At 55.1% G+C, this 14,197-nt stretch overlaps 1 protein-coding gene across 2 annotated transcripts in view; it reads right to left on the bottom strand.

The window, feature by feature from the left end:
- The window catches only part of Prdm11 (PR/SET domain 11), a 78,472-nt gene extending 66,027 nt beyond the window's left edge, over positions 1 to 12,445 (bottom strand). Inside the window, exon 1 of one of the 2 annotated variants that reach the window (XM_074044667.1) lies at positions 12,094 to 12,445. The gene's annotated coding sequence lies outside the window, so the exon portion shown is untranslated. Of the gene's footprint in view, positions 1 to 11,783; positions 11,836 to 12,093 lie in introns of those variants that run through there. The other variant, XM_020176424.2, reaches the window with a different exon arrangement.
- Between the last annotated feature and the right edge of the window lie 1,752 nt (positions 12,446 to 14,197).

The raw sequence follows: 14,197 nt of genomic DNA, 5'->3' as shown, positions 1-14,197 counted from the left end.
AAGGCCTCAGCTTATTCGTTAATATTTGATTGTAGAGAAAAAAGATACTTCTTTATATAATTAAAACTTAGTACAACAAGATTTTCAAAAGCACAACGATCTGCCTTAGGGAGCAGGGAGCTGCCAGTCCCTGGAGATACGTGAGCAAGGGCACCCCTCTTGGGCAGGGGCTCAGCAGGGTGTAGGGGGTCAGGCAAAGGCCCTTCTCCCTGCATCAGACCTGGGACATGCAGCTCTTCAATGTGACTCAAGAAGAAACTGCTCACATAGTCAGAGCTACACAGACTGGCTGCTGGAAGCTGCCTACTCCCATCCTGCTCCCCAGTGACTCCAGGCCTCTCTGTCCCCACCAGTCCCCCAGCCCCTGGTCAGTGAGTAGCTTCAGGGGTACTGAGGGGTATGGGCCATGGCTGGAGGACCTTGCACGGAGACAGCTCAGGAAGGAGGGAGGAGGAGAAAGTGGACGTGGACATAGCCAATGGCCCTAATGCCAAGCACAGGCTGGACCTGTGAGTCGACAACGTAGCAAGAGCCAATGAAGTCATCACCTTCACAGCAGGTCTGGGTCAAGAGAAGAGCCAGGACGTGTGGGTCTGAGCCTTAACTCTGCCTCCGACTCCCACAGACCTTGACAGAGCCATGGAAGACCCAAGCCACCAATTTCCCAGTGTGTTACAGCCACTGTCAAAACGAAGAGGAGCCTCAACTCACACATCCGCAAAACGGGCTAATGACAGCCACCTTTCAGGCTGGATGCAATGAGCTGACGACGTCCACACGGCCTCTTTGTGAACTACACTGGCTCCCACACACAAGAGGTCCCAGGCCCACTTTGGGCTCTGGGCACTGAGGAAAGGAAGTGACAAGAATTGAGCTCCAAAGAGGCCAGACATGATTCAAGTCTAGAAGCCCGTGGAAGCCAGGAAGAAGCCCACTGCTAGCTCCAGGCAGCAGGCTGAGGAACTCTCAGGTACACTGAAGAGCCGAGGAGGACAGGAGTGGGACCAAAGGGCAGTGGAGAAACTTGTCACCTGCCTGGACATGGGGCCAGGAAGGGCAGACCCATGGAAGGGTCTGGCTTTACCCTGAAATGGGGAGGGGACCTTGAGAACAGGGCCAACAAGGGGACTGGGACGGAGCAGGTCACAGACTAGAAGTGACATCAGGATGAGGAAGAGTGGAGCTCCACTGATCATGACAAGCCAGATAGCCAACTGTGGCTTTGAACCCCGGGCTTGGCCTTAGAGGATTCCATGAGGGTGTCACAAACCCAGTGGAACAGGTTCAGGGTGTCCTTTGAGGAGAGAGGCTACAGAGAAGCAAGGAGGTCCTGCCTGGCCTCACAGGAAAAGCACTGGCTCGGGAGGGTGGGGATGGGGGGACAGCAGGACACAGCCTGAGGCAGGGTCAGGTATCCAAGCTGGTCTTCCCCCTAGAGAGGCACATTGATGACAAGTACTGAGTCCAGTGTGGGACTGACAAGCACAGAGGTTGGAAGACCCAAGCCACCTGTCTCCTAGTGTAACAGGACCTCTGCCAACACCGAGGCACCTCAGTGTCTCACCTTGCTGGCCATGAATCCCAAGCCTGCCCAGCCCAATTGTGCAGGGGCCCAGGCGGCAGAAGGAACTCCTGCTGAAAGGCAGCCAGACAGCGTCCTGTCTAGGAGCCAGAGGGAGGGAGCAGAGGCCGGGCCACCCTGAACTGGGGCCCCAGAGGAGGAGAGTGGGGGTGGAGCTGGCAGGAGATCTCCCCACAGAGCTTCCAGGCAGGCCCATGTCCCCTGGGCTCCTGGCCGCAACAGGCCTAGACACACCTGGGTTTGTTCCCAGAAACCTTAGGATAGGGAGGGGTCACTTGGCTCAGGACAGAGGCTGGGACCAAGGCTGGGACAGAACCCAGTGCTGTGGCAGTAATTCCCTTACACTGTTCTGTGCTGCTGAGGGCCAGTGCAGGTTGGAACATGAATGTCCTTTGCAGCCACAACCAGGTAGGCTACTGCTCACCACTCATCTCCTGAACAGACCGCATATCTTCAGAGTGCAGGCCCCCCAATCTGGCCAAACTCTGCCTCAAACTTCAGCCCTCCCTCCTCCTGCCCCCTCACCACACCCGGCCTGGATGGTGTCCCAAGCTGCCAGTCCACACTCACACAGTTCTGGCAGAAGAGTGCATAGGGACAAGAGGCTCCTGCCATAGCCAGCCAACTCCATCAGATGTCAACCTGTGACCAGGACAGCCTGGGAATGCCACCGGGCCTGCCTGCCCATCCAGTCAGGACCATCTCACAGGACAGGCAGAGGCCTGCTCCCTAGTACCCTCCCCCACTGAGTCTCAAGATCAGCCTTTCTGATAGCTGAAGACCTAAAGAAAACACACATCTGGGTGGCCCCTCTCTCCTAAATCACCATGACCTTGTCTCTGACCTCCATCAGGACAGAACTTCTAAAGGCATAAAGCCAGCTCTCTCTCTCCTACTAAGAGCTCTCCAGTACCTCCAAGACAAAGCCCCAACTTCTTCTAATGGCAGCCACAGCCCTGCCAGTGTGACCCCAACCTGCCTCTCCAGGGCCATCTCCACCACCTCTTCTCCAAACACCACAGCCACCTACCATCCCTGCCACTACAGCTTATATGCACAAACCCCAGTCCTGCTTCCTCCACCTGGCAACTCTCCTTCTCCTTTGGGGTCCAGCTCTTCCTCCCTCCCTCTGGAAAGCCCACCATCCTCTCCTCCTCAAGGCAAATCCTTGCTCTCTCTCCCCCAGTGGAGTTGAGCACTTCCTGCTTTCAATCACAGTGAGGCTCTGAGCCAGAGCTGCTCAAACTATTTGTGGTAAAGAGACTTCCTTTTTGCAGTTTTCCAATCTGTTGCCAACTGATGCTTTATAAAACACAATAAAAATTACAAGGTGGTATCAAGCTGCAATCCAAGCTTCTGAGCGCTTACTCTCAGTGTTTATACCTATCTGGCTGAGGGCCAGTTACACACGCTCAAGGATTAGCAGGGGTCCACTCAGCACACTCTCAGGGGCACCGGCAAAGCCACTGTGACCCTGGCATTCCAAGGGAAACCTGTGTGCAGCGCCCATCCAGTGACATGTGCTTATGTTCCTCAAATACCTGCTGATGAAATACTGGATGGGAAGGTACAGCAACCCTATTTCATGGAAGCACTTGTGCGAGATGTCCCCATTTCCCAAGTGGGCATGCAGAGGCAGAGAGGGCAGCTGGCCTGAGCCACAGCCATTCATGTCCTGTTTAACCCAGGGGCAGAAACATGGACGTTGCAGGCCATCCAGCACAACTCCACTGACAGCAGCAACAGAGGACAATCTTCGCTCAGTCTTTCAGAGCTGTGTGACTGTGGATAAGTCACATCACTTCTCTGCCCTTGGTAAACTGGGTCTAACAACACCAGCATCATGGGGCAGCTGAGATTGTTAAACAGAGCAAGCTTTAGGCGGGGCCCATGCACAATCACTGAAAGTGATTCAGGGCTTAGCTAGTACTGACGTTTAGAAAAGGCAAGTTCTCCCAGCCAGAGCCTCCCTGGTGCCTCTCTTTCTGCTCACCCCCACCCCCTCCAAGGCCCCACATCTTGTCTTTGGGGTAAGTGTTCACTGCCTGCTAAGTTTGCTTTCTTTATCAAACTTCACCTCTCTGCCCTTCCCTCCCCCAGGCTAAGGGCCTTCTCCTTTCTCGTGTGCCTACTCCCCAGGACACTCTTCTCTCCAAATGCCACCCCCTAGGGACCCAGCTGATCTGAGGAGGGGCCCTGTGTGCATGTATGCATGTGCATACACTCGCAAACATGGAAAATGCCACCTCGTTTGGGACAGTGAAGGGCTAGGAGGTTGGATCAGGGACAGGTCCCAGACTGCAGCCTCCCTGACCCTCAAAGCCCACTCTGTACCCTGGGCCATGACAGCGTTGAGTCCTCCCCAACTGGGTCCCAGTTGAGCCACAACAGGCTCAACTAACCATGCTGAGGCTGAGGGTGGCTTGCTGCTACTCGGCCGTCCCAGGGTCTCCCATGCCTGCATCTCCTTCCTGGGCAGTGGGCAGCAGATCCTTTCTTGGCCCTCACCCTTTACCTTGGGAGAAAGTGCGAGAAGGTGGGAGAAGCCACTCTGGGAGAGGTGGCATTGTGGGGGATGCTCTGTATTTACTTGCTCAATGATGTCCACACAAGCCCAGCTCTCTGACCAAACTGAGCCTCCTGCCTGCTGACCCCACTCTTGCTTCCAAACCTGCCCCAAGCATGGGATACAGAGTTCACCAGTCACGTGGCCCAGGCTGCTGCCTCTGTCCCTGCAGCAAGAGTGACTCCATGCCATGAAGATATTCAAGCAGTGGCTGAACAACCTCTCTGGAGGCAGTGCACAGTCACCGGGCTAAAGGCCCTGTAGGGTTCCCATTGCTACTCTGGTGTCAAGACAGATAGACTGGGGTGCAGGGGAAGGGATGCTAGATCTGGAGAGATGATTTTAGCCTGGCATTCTCTAAAGTGTGTGACCCTCCAGCAAATCACATTGGATTTCTAAGCTTCTGTTTTCCCAGCTGTACAACGGGTGTCCTGGGCTCAGGATAAAGGCTTTAGGAGAAGGTGAGGTTGGGAGGAGAGTCCAGGGTTCCATTATAGGCCAGATGGGTGGATGGGGAAGCCCCAGAAGGCACGAAGACTCCAGAGGCTCTGGTGTGCCTCACTGCCAAGAGCCACCCCAGGCATCAGCAGCCACCCCTACTGGGGCCGGGCAGAAAAGGATGTGACCATAGCCCCAAATCCTCCCTCCTCCCCTTGTATCACTCATTGGAAGCTCTTGGTCTGTCAAATGTGCCTGCAAGTTCTGACCCCTGAGGTTCCTGGGAAGGGGAGGGTCCTCACAGCAGATGTGTAAACCAAGACCCTAAAATCAAATCCCATTTTTAAGGCACCTAAGAAATCTGCTGAGAAGTGTTAGGTAAGATAAAAGGGTGGTCCCACGACTTCTTTTCTAAATGTGGCTTCCTCAAGGTGACAGAAAAGATAGGAATATGGCTGTGTGACCTTGAGCTAGTCACTGAACCTCTCCGAGCCCCAAGTCCCCCTTCCAAATGGATGTGGAAGTGGCCTTGTGGGGCCCTGATGCTCAGCACACATTCCTGCCAGCAGCTTCCCTATCAGAGATAATGGTATCTTCAAATTGATCCTGAAGACATGGAGGACAGTGTTCTTTCCACAGAACATGGAGCAGGACTGACCTTGCCATCTCTGTGGACAGAAAAGGAAACTGAGGCTCCAGTTAAATGATTGGCCCTGAACCCAAGGCAGTAGGGCAGGGATGAGTACCGAGGGTATAGCCAGATCACCTTTCAACACAGAGGTCACTGTGATGTGTACATCTTCTCCTTTGCAGGCACGGCTGTTCCCGGTGAGGGTCACGAGCTGATCTCCATGCCCGGGACATGGTTCCCAGGTGACCACTGACCTTCTGCCAGAGGAGGCGGCCCTGAGCTGCCCTGACTCCAATCACCGGATCTGGTGCATTTTTCTGGAAGCTGCCTGTGAGCCCTGAGTCGCATCACTCCAGCTCTGCAGGTGAGGACAGCCAACCCAGGAGAGGCAGCCTCCCATCAGCTCCCCCAGCTGCCAGGCAGGAGGGAACCTGAGGTCCATGCCCTCTGCAGGGCCTATCAGCACCCCACTTACCCATTCCCTGCCTCCTCCACTCCCCTTTCCCTGCAAGGGTCTGCCAGATGCGACACAGAGGTCCCGTGCTACTAAAAAAGACAAACCAGGCACACGCTAGGAGACTTCTGACCCCCCAGAACTGAGCCCCTGCCGTTGGCCTTGACCTGCAGTATAGAGAGCCAAGTTCCCCTCCCTGTCTTCCTACGTGGAAGGTTGCCCCTAGGCTCTCATCCACTTTCTCTCCTAACCTCCACTACTGAGGCAGCCTCCTACCCAGCCTCCAGCCTCCAGCCACATGCCCACACTGCTACTGCAGCTTTCTAGACCACAAGTGTGGTCAGTCTGGCTCCTTCTTATAAAACCCTCTGAGCTCCCTTTGCCCAACGGAGTGTGAACTTCTTTTTTTTTGGTGGAACTGGAGTTTGAACTCAAGGCTTTGGGCTCACTCTACCACTTGAGCCACACCTCCAGTCCATCTTGCTCTGGTTATTTTGGAGACTGAGTCTTGCGATCTATTTGCTCAGGCTAGCCTTGAACTGTCAGCCTCCCAAGTAGCTAGGATTGCAGGCATGAACCACCAGCACCCAGCAAGAGAGTGAACTCTTGGAGCACAGCAGTCAGGATGGTTCCAGTATGGCTGGAGCCAGGTCTCAGGATTAGCGGGAGAACTCAGGAGCTAGGAGACCTGGATTCAAATCCCAGCTGGGCTGTGTACCAACTGTAAAGCCATCCACTGTTCTGAGCCTCAGTTTCCCAAATTACAGAATGGGGAATGATGGTACCAATACCAGGGCTCTGCTAGGAAGCTTAAGGAACATGCAGACAAAGCCCTTTGCATCTAGTGAGCACTCAAGTCATTCACTCTTTCCTACTCACTGTCCTAAGCAGGGTTCTCATAGCAGTGAAGGAAAAACAGCCATCCCAGCTGTCTAGGAACTTATGTCATCATGAAGGGAGGGAAATAAAAAAACAACAGACAAAGCAAATCATAGGACATGCTATTTGTGCTGCCCACTGATGAGAGAAAGCAGAAAGAGGGAGTGGGATAGGTTGCAATTTTAGACAGCCAAGTGATCACCAAGGAGGTGATATTTAAGCAAAAGTCCAGATGAAGGTGAGGGAGCCTTGCCATGGAGATAGCTCGAGGAAGAGTGTTGTTCCAGAGAGGAAGTGACCAGTGCAAAGGCCCTGAGGCAGGACCAGTATGAGTATGTTAGTTCTTCTACTGTCATATTAAACTCTTTCCAGTCCCCCCTCACCACCTCCTCTCTCACACAGCTCTCCCTCCAGGGAAACCATTCACACTTCTCTAAGCCCTTCCATTTTGGACAAGCCATGCCCACACCAGATACTTCTCTCCTCTTTGGCCCTTCACAACCTACCCGCCCATCAAAGCCAACCTAAAAAAGGCTTCCTCCTTGAGGAAGCTTGCCTTGATCCAGAATTGGTGGCCACCCTCCCACCCCTGCCTGAGGGCTCTGTTGGGGCAAGAACTGGGTTGCACATTGCAACCCTGAGCCCAGCACAGGCCGTGGTACCACCATGATGGCACATGTGCACTGGGTGAAGAGTGAATGACAGGCAGGCTGATGCCCAGACCACCACCCCAGGGCCTCCCCACTAAGGGAGCTTTTGTCCAGGGACAAATGAGTGCTGTGCACCATGTGAACATCAGCCCCTTCAATGCAGATATGAATCTGCAATAGGAAATAGGCTTTTTAAAAATAACAGCACATTTTTCTTCTCTCTTTATTGTTATTTTTTTCTTTCTGCACGGCTTGTTTTTCCAGCACAGCCCCTGGGCCAGTTGCCGGGAAGCCCCTTCCAGGCCCCACTCTGAGAACACAGGGCTCTGGGGCCTCCAGTGACTTGCAGGCTGCAGCTGAGGATGGCTATGCACCAGCCAGCTTCAGACCAGCCCTGGCACAAAGGCCCCCAAGTCCCGCTGAGCCAGACAGCCCTCTGTTCAAACCCCAATGGTAGGTGGTCTCACTGCACTGGAAGTGTGTGCCATCCAATGAGGGCTTTATAACCCTATGTGACACTTCCAAAGGGGCCTCACTGGTGGTCCTCTGCCCTCAGTCAAAGAGGGCATTCCTATGGAGTGGCACCAGATTGCCACCAGGCAGAGGGACTTGAAGGGGTGGGGCCTAATAGAAGGTCATTGGGTCCCTGCCCTGAAAGGAATTAATGTAGTTCTTCCGAGAGCCTCGTGAGTTCCCTAGTGGGGGTTGTTGTAGAAAAGCAAGCCTAACTCCTCTAAACACTCTGGCTTCCTGTCTTGCCATGTGATCTTTCCCTCTGACATGTTCCCACCATGATGCCCTCCACCATGATGTGACACAGCCAAGGGAACCCTCACCAGAGCTGGGGCCTTGCTATCTGGACTTTCACATTCTAAAACTGTGAGCAAAATAAACCTCTTTTCCTTATAAAGTCCCCAGCCTCGGGTATCCTGTTATGGCAATGGCAAATGGACCTACAGAGCATGTGGCATACTTAGTACCGTATCTGGCATACATAAGCCCTCAAACATTAGCTGACATCAACACCATCATCTTCTTCATCTTCATCCCCAGATCTCCTGCTTTGAGGCCCTTTCACTGACTCATATCCCAATCAGTGAGACCTCAAGGGTCGGTTAAATCTTATCCTCTGCCTCTCCAGGAATTTCCTTTCAGACCTCTCTGAAACATGGTCCCCTGGGTCATGGACACCTGTAAGGATGGGAAACTTCTCTGTCCTCTACAAGCCATTTTGCCTGACACCTCCCTCCCTCTGCCCATCTGCCCACATCTGCCTCCACCTGCCCATAGCTCATGCACCGTGTCCTCAATCCCACATGGTGAGCAACCCCTACCCTGTCAATCTTGGGGACCTGGTAGAAGGTGCTGATGGCCCAGCTCTCGGGTTCAGGACATTGGAATTACAGCAGCACCCTGAAGCCAACTGATGGAGGTCTTACAGAGAGAGGCTACAACCAAACAATGACACCAGTAAATGGAAAACTGCTATAGAGATGTGTGTACAAAGGAGAGGCTGTAATCAGGGAGGGCTTCCCTGACGAGGAGATGTGCAGCTGAAACATGAAGGGTGAGGAGGCTTTAGCAGGAGAGGAAGGGAATGGAATGCAAGCGGTGGAGGGAACAGCATGTGGAAAGCACTATGGTAGGCAGAACATGGCAAGGGACCCAACATAGTGTCCCCATAGGAACTAGAGGGCAGTGGAAGGATGTCTGTCTCCTAAAAGCAGGGAACCCCTGAAGGTTTTAAAGAAAGGAGTTGACAGGCTCAGATTTGATGTCAAAAAGGCCTCACTAGCTACTTCCCAAGTCATGATCCTCCTTTGTGTGCACTAGCTGCATGTGTACTGCTTGTCTCTCTCCTGGAAGGTCAGCTGTCCCTGCAGCAGTCAGGACAGGCTGAGTGTTGCTGTAATAACAAGCAATCCTGAATCTCATTCACACTGCATGTCCATCCTAGGCCATCAAGGAACTCTGCTCATGGAGTGACACAAGGACCCAGGCTGGCAGAATCAGCTGCCACCCCCTATTCTCAGGTGCCACACCACCAGAAACTAGCACCCCCGTGGTCTTGTACGGACAGTTAAATGCTTTGCCCCAGAAGCAACATAGACACTTACGGCTGTGATCACCACTCAATAGCCAGTCACATGGCCACACCCAAGCATAAGGGGACCTCTATCCAACACTGTCGTGAACCTGAAGAACCAGAAATCTTTGGAGGAAAGTGTTAAGGACCACCAGACGCTCTCCCACCCCATCCTGCCCTCAGCTAACCTCATAGAGGGCAGCTAGGCCAGGATTCCAGAGGGAGGGGCCAGCCGGGCAGAGAGGTCTGGATGAGGGCAGAAAACCAGGCCAAGGAAAGGGAGGGGCCACATTACTCACAGGCTTTTAGGTCAAGGTAACAATTTGGTTCTTTCTGAAACACACTGGGAAGACTTGGGGTGGCTTTAGGCAGTGACCCTGGTGTGACCAGAGCCCTGGCTGCCATGCTGGGCCCTGGTAGAGGGGGATGAGAGCTGCACATGGTATTAGCAGGTGCCTGCTGTTGTTCTGCGGAGAGGCCATGGGCTTGACCAAGACACCAAAGAAGAACAGTTAGGGAGCAGGTGTGGATTGGGATGAAGGAGGCAGAGACACCAGGTTTCTGCCTTGAGGACCAATGAGACCTGGGCTTTTGAACAAGGTCAGAGCCCTGGAGTAGCTTGAGGAGGAAGATTATGGGCACCCTGGGATCTCGTGTGACTGTCATGACTCAGGCACTGAGGCAGCTGAATAAGCAGAACTGGCCCCTGACTGCTTGTGGTGCGTTTTGCCGCCTTCACACCTGCTAATAGGGAAACCCACCAAGTTTCCAAGGAAAGAGCCAGATGACAGAAACCTCCACCCGAAGAAGTGTGTGATCACATGACCTAAGGGGCATCTTGTATAAGCAGAGGTAACAGTTGGCCAAAGGCTCCTGCGAAAAGCAACTCAAGCCCCTCATCTTTGAGACTGTCAATAGGGAACGGAAGCAGACCCAGCCACCAGCTGCTCCTTGGGGGCCCTGTCAAATTAGGGACTGGGTGGTGCCTGTCAGGCAATTCTGTTACTCCGGATAGTACACTATGCGGCACCCAGGGTCAGAGAACCTCATCCCAGACCCAGGGCACAGCAATTGATCTCTGCTCTAGCTAATCTCCCAGCTGCCTCCAGACGGCCTGTGTTGGCCCCACTTAGAGGAGAAACAGGTTCAGGGAGGTCAAAAGTAACCATGCAAAGTCCCAAGTCACACCATGTGAGGAAGAGGAGGAATTCCAAGAGAGAAGCCCTTTCTGTGAAACTAAATAAAGCAAGGGGCCTGGGCTGTGTTCCCAGGAGGGAAGGTTTGTAGACACGTGCCCCCTTTCAGACCACGCTCAACTTCCCCACGGAAGGAGACCTCAGCTCGGTAGTTCTGGACCCCACGCCCTCAACCAGGGCCCTGGGAAAGTCCCCACCCTCCTTCGTCTGGAAGCGACTTGTGGGCAAAGGCGAGCTTGGGTGCCACAGGCATCAAGCTCCATGGAAAATTCTTTTGCTTTAGCACAGACAAATCCCCAAAGTTTATAGGGTTTCCAGGCATCAGAGCAATCTCGCTGTACTGCCTCCCGTCCCCATGCACAAAGAACAGGGCGTGCTTCCTTCCAGCCTCTCTAAATTACACACCGCAGCCTTTCTCCACATGAAGCGAACATCTAAGAAAAGGACAGAGCTAACATTTTTCCTCCCCTAAGCCCCAGCCTATCCTGAGGGTCTGAGGCCCCTCTCCCAACCCGGTTCAAGACACCAGCAACTTTTCACCCGCATCGCCGAAGACATCTACATTCTCCTTGCTGTGACTTGCCTAGGGCACGCTGGCCTTGACGGAGGAAGGTCATTGGCCACCAAGTTTCTGCAGTTTCTGCATCAGAGAATACCTTGGGGACTGCGAGTGTGGGGGGGGTGATTTCCCGAGAGTCTACACCGCAACTAAGACTTAAAATAGATTCAAGAAACGCCCCCCGGTCGGCCACGTTTAGCTGGAAACCAAGGACCGCGGTATAGGAGGGAACCCCAGCGCAGGTCGCCCCCCCTCCTCAAAGCCCCCCACGTCGGCCCCCAGCGCACGGGCGACACCGCCCCCACATCTAGGCCAGCGGCCGCGGCGAGCCCTCCCGCACTGCACTCGGCCCCGCCCCGCCCATGTCACGGCGTTCTAATTCCGAAGGCTCGGGCCGCTCCCATTGGTCGGCGGCTACGTCCATCAGCGGGCGGAACGAACGCCGAGAGAAAAGGCTACATTGTAACAAGGCGAGCGAGCGAGCGAGCGAGCGGGGAGGAAGGAGGCGGAGGGCGGTCCGAGTCCCGCGGCGGCGGCAGCTACCTGCCGAGGGTTAACCCACCTCGGGGCCGACCGGTTGCCCCTCCGCCCGGCCCGCGCCCCCGGTCCCCGGTCCCCCGCGCCACCTGCGCCCCGCCACCGCCGCGTCCCTGCACCCCGCGGCTCCCGCACTCGCTGGCAAACTGCCGAGCGCTTTCCGAAGCCATTTTCAATGGCCACAGTGGCTACCGGGCTGACTCACCTTCCCGGGAACGCTGCGGCAGCCGCGGGGCCCGGGCGGCGCGGGCGGCCCGGAGGGCGGCTCGGCGGAGGCGGCGCGGCCCGGCGGGCGGCCCCCGCTGCGGGAGCGGCCGCGCTGCGGGCGCGCGGTCCCCGGCGAGGCAAAGTTTCAGCGCCAGCCTCGGCGCGGCGGCGGCGGCGACTCGCTGCTGCTCTCCTCCCCTGCTTTGACCACCATCTTATTAGTACAGGAAATGACATGGAAAACGGAAGAAAGCGGCGTTTGGGGCAGACGCGGACCCCCCAATTCAGGGGCCGGAGCCGGGACTCACCAGCCGCGTCCCAGCCCGGCCCCGGAGAGAAGTCTCGGGGCCCCGCGGCCCCCGCCCCGCGCCCTGCGCACAGGGGGGACCCGGCTCCTCGAACCCAAAAGGACAGGGCGAGGTTTATAATCCAGCCCGCGGAGAGACCGAGAAAAAAATAAATGAAAAAAGAAAAGGTTCAAAGAACTTTCCAACTGGGCTACTTTTGGGGGGTCGGAATTAAAAGTTGTAGAATTTTAAGGAGTCATTCCGAGGGGAGCTCCCTGGCCCTCCCGGTCCGGTTGCGGTCCATTTGGAACCAAATAGGGGGAAGAAATGGGTTTATATTTTTAACCCTTTCGGGGCTCCGAAGCCGGTCTCTTCCAGGTCCCCCTTAACTCTTTGCATGCCCAGTAGTTTGAATGTACAAACTAAGGCATCCCGCCGAAGGCAGAGGGTAAGGGGTTGGGGGCGCGTTTAAATATTAACTATTTACGTCGGGATATGGTTTTTAAATCGCTAACCGCACGTGTTCTTCCGATCAAAATAGTTACAGAGATTGAGGTTCGGAAAACTGGACCGGCTGGTTCCTGGCTGGCTTGGACAAGATGTTTAAATCGCGTTCACTTGCTCGGCACCTCAGTTTCTCCATCTGTGAAATGGGATTCACCCTGATAAAGAGACGGAATGTCTCAAGGGAAAGATAGGGTGACTTTTCTAAGGACAAAGTGTCTAAAAGTACAGCCGCTTCCCTGGCTGTGATGAGCTGTGATGAGGCCGGTAGCCTTGAAGGAGGCTGGGCACCGGGGGATGGCAGAACCAGGCCAACCATTCCCCAAACACCCCTTTGCCCCAGCGTGGGCTGCAGGGCGCTGGCCGATTGCCAGGGCTGTCCTTCCAGAGGAGGCCGTGCTGCGCTGGATGCCTGACTCTAAGGAGCCCTAAGCCGGGGTTGGAGGGGCCAGAAGGGGTTCCGCCCCAGGAAGGCGCCTGGGCGGGGCCTGCCCAGTGAGGAGGCCCTTCCCCCAAAGTCCACGGATGCCCTGCTGGAACTGGCCCAGGCAGTCGCCAGAAGGCACCACACCAGGGGGCCTCCTTCCAAGGGAAAGGAGTTCCCTGTCTACCTGGCTGCATCCACAGCAACCTGCACTGTGTGCCAGTGGCTCCTGGAGTCTGGAGGTGGGGCTGCGGGAGGAGAGAGCTTTATGTCCCACACTGTTCCCCCACACCACGAACACTTTTGGAGTCCCGTGGCTGTTACTTGCTGTCTGATCTTCATCTGTTTCCTCATGCGGAAAGTAAGGCACTAGGCCCAGGAATGCCCACGTTTGCTGGCCCGTTGTGAGGAACCGCACTGTATGTTTAGAGGGCCTGGAATGTAGCTGCCACTGTGAATGCTAAAGAAGCAGGAGAGTACTGTCATTATTTGACAATAAATAGAACTGCTGGTTTCCTGAGTGTGTCTGCTCAGTGCCAGGCAGAGTATTGGGCTCCCTAAGAAAGACCAGGATCTGTGACTTCAAGGAGGGTTCATCTGGCCAGGCGTCTGGGGCCTTCCTTGGTAGCTACCTCTTGGGACAGGAGAAGGGGTGGCTTGAGTCCACCAAGGAAGGACATCAGAGGTAGGCCTGGAATTTCCAGCAGGGGTCTGGAGGCATTTCCAGGAAGCACACGGCAGAGCAAAGACCTCAGGTGTCAGAGTGCCCAGGGGTTTGACACATGTAGTGATTGGCCAGAGAGTGGGTAGAACAGAGAAACCAGGCTGAGGTCATAAAAGACAGGATGAAGAAAAGGTGTGACCACATTCCTGTGATTCTCAAAAGGGTCTTTTGAGAATGAGCTGGTAAGAGGTGGGCAAGGCAGAGCAGGAGCCCTCCTTGCTGGCTGGCTCCATCCATCTGCCATCTGTTCTCCCCTTTGGCAGGACCAGTTAGCCTTAGGTAAACAGTGGAGTAGGCTTTGTCCTCAGAGCTGTCTTGTGATGGGAAGTAGGTAGTTCTTCCTCACTGGGTGTCCCAGGAGTTTGGACAAGGGGTCTGCCCTCTAGGAGCTGTCCTGTAGCCAGGGTCAAGAGCAAGACCCAGACTGAGAGGGCTGCTAGGGCCATCTCAGAAGGGAAGCTAGGTTGCTGGAG

This window comes from Castor canadensis, chromosome 1, assembly GCF_047511655.1.
Source record: "Castor canadensis chromosome 1, mCasCan1.hap1v2, whole genome shotgun sequence".
In the NCBI taxonomy this organism is placed as follows: domain Eukaryota; kingdom Metazoa; phylum Chordata; class Mammalia; order Rodentia; family Castoridae; genus Castor; species Castor canadensis.
This window is presented reverse-complemented; position numbering and strand designations above follow the sequence as displayed.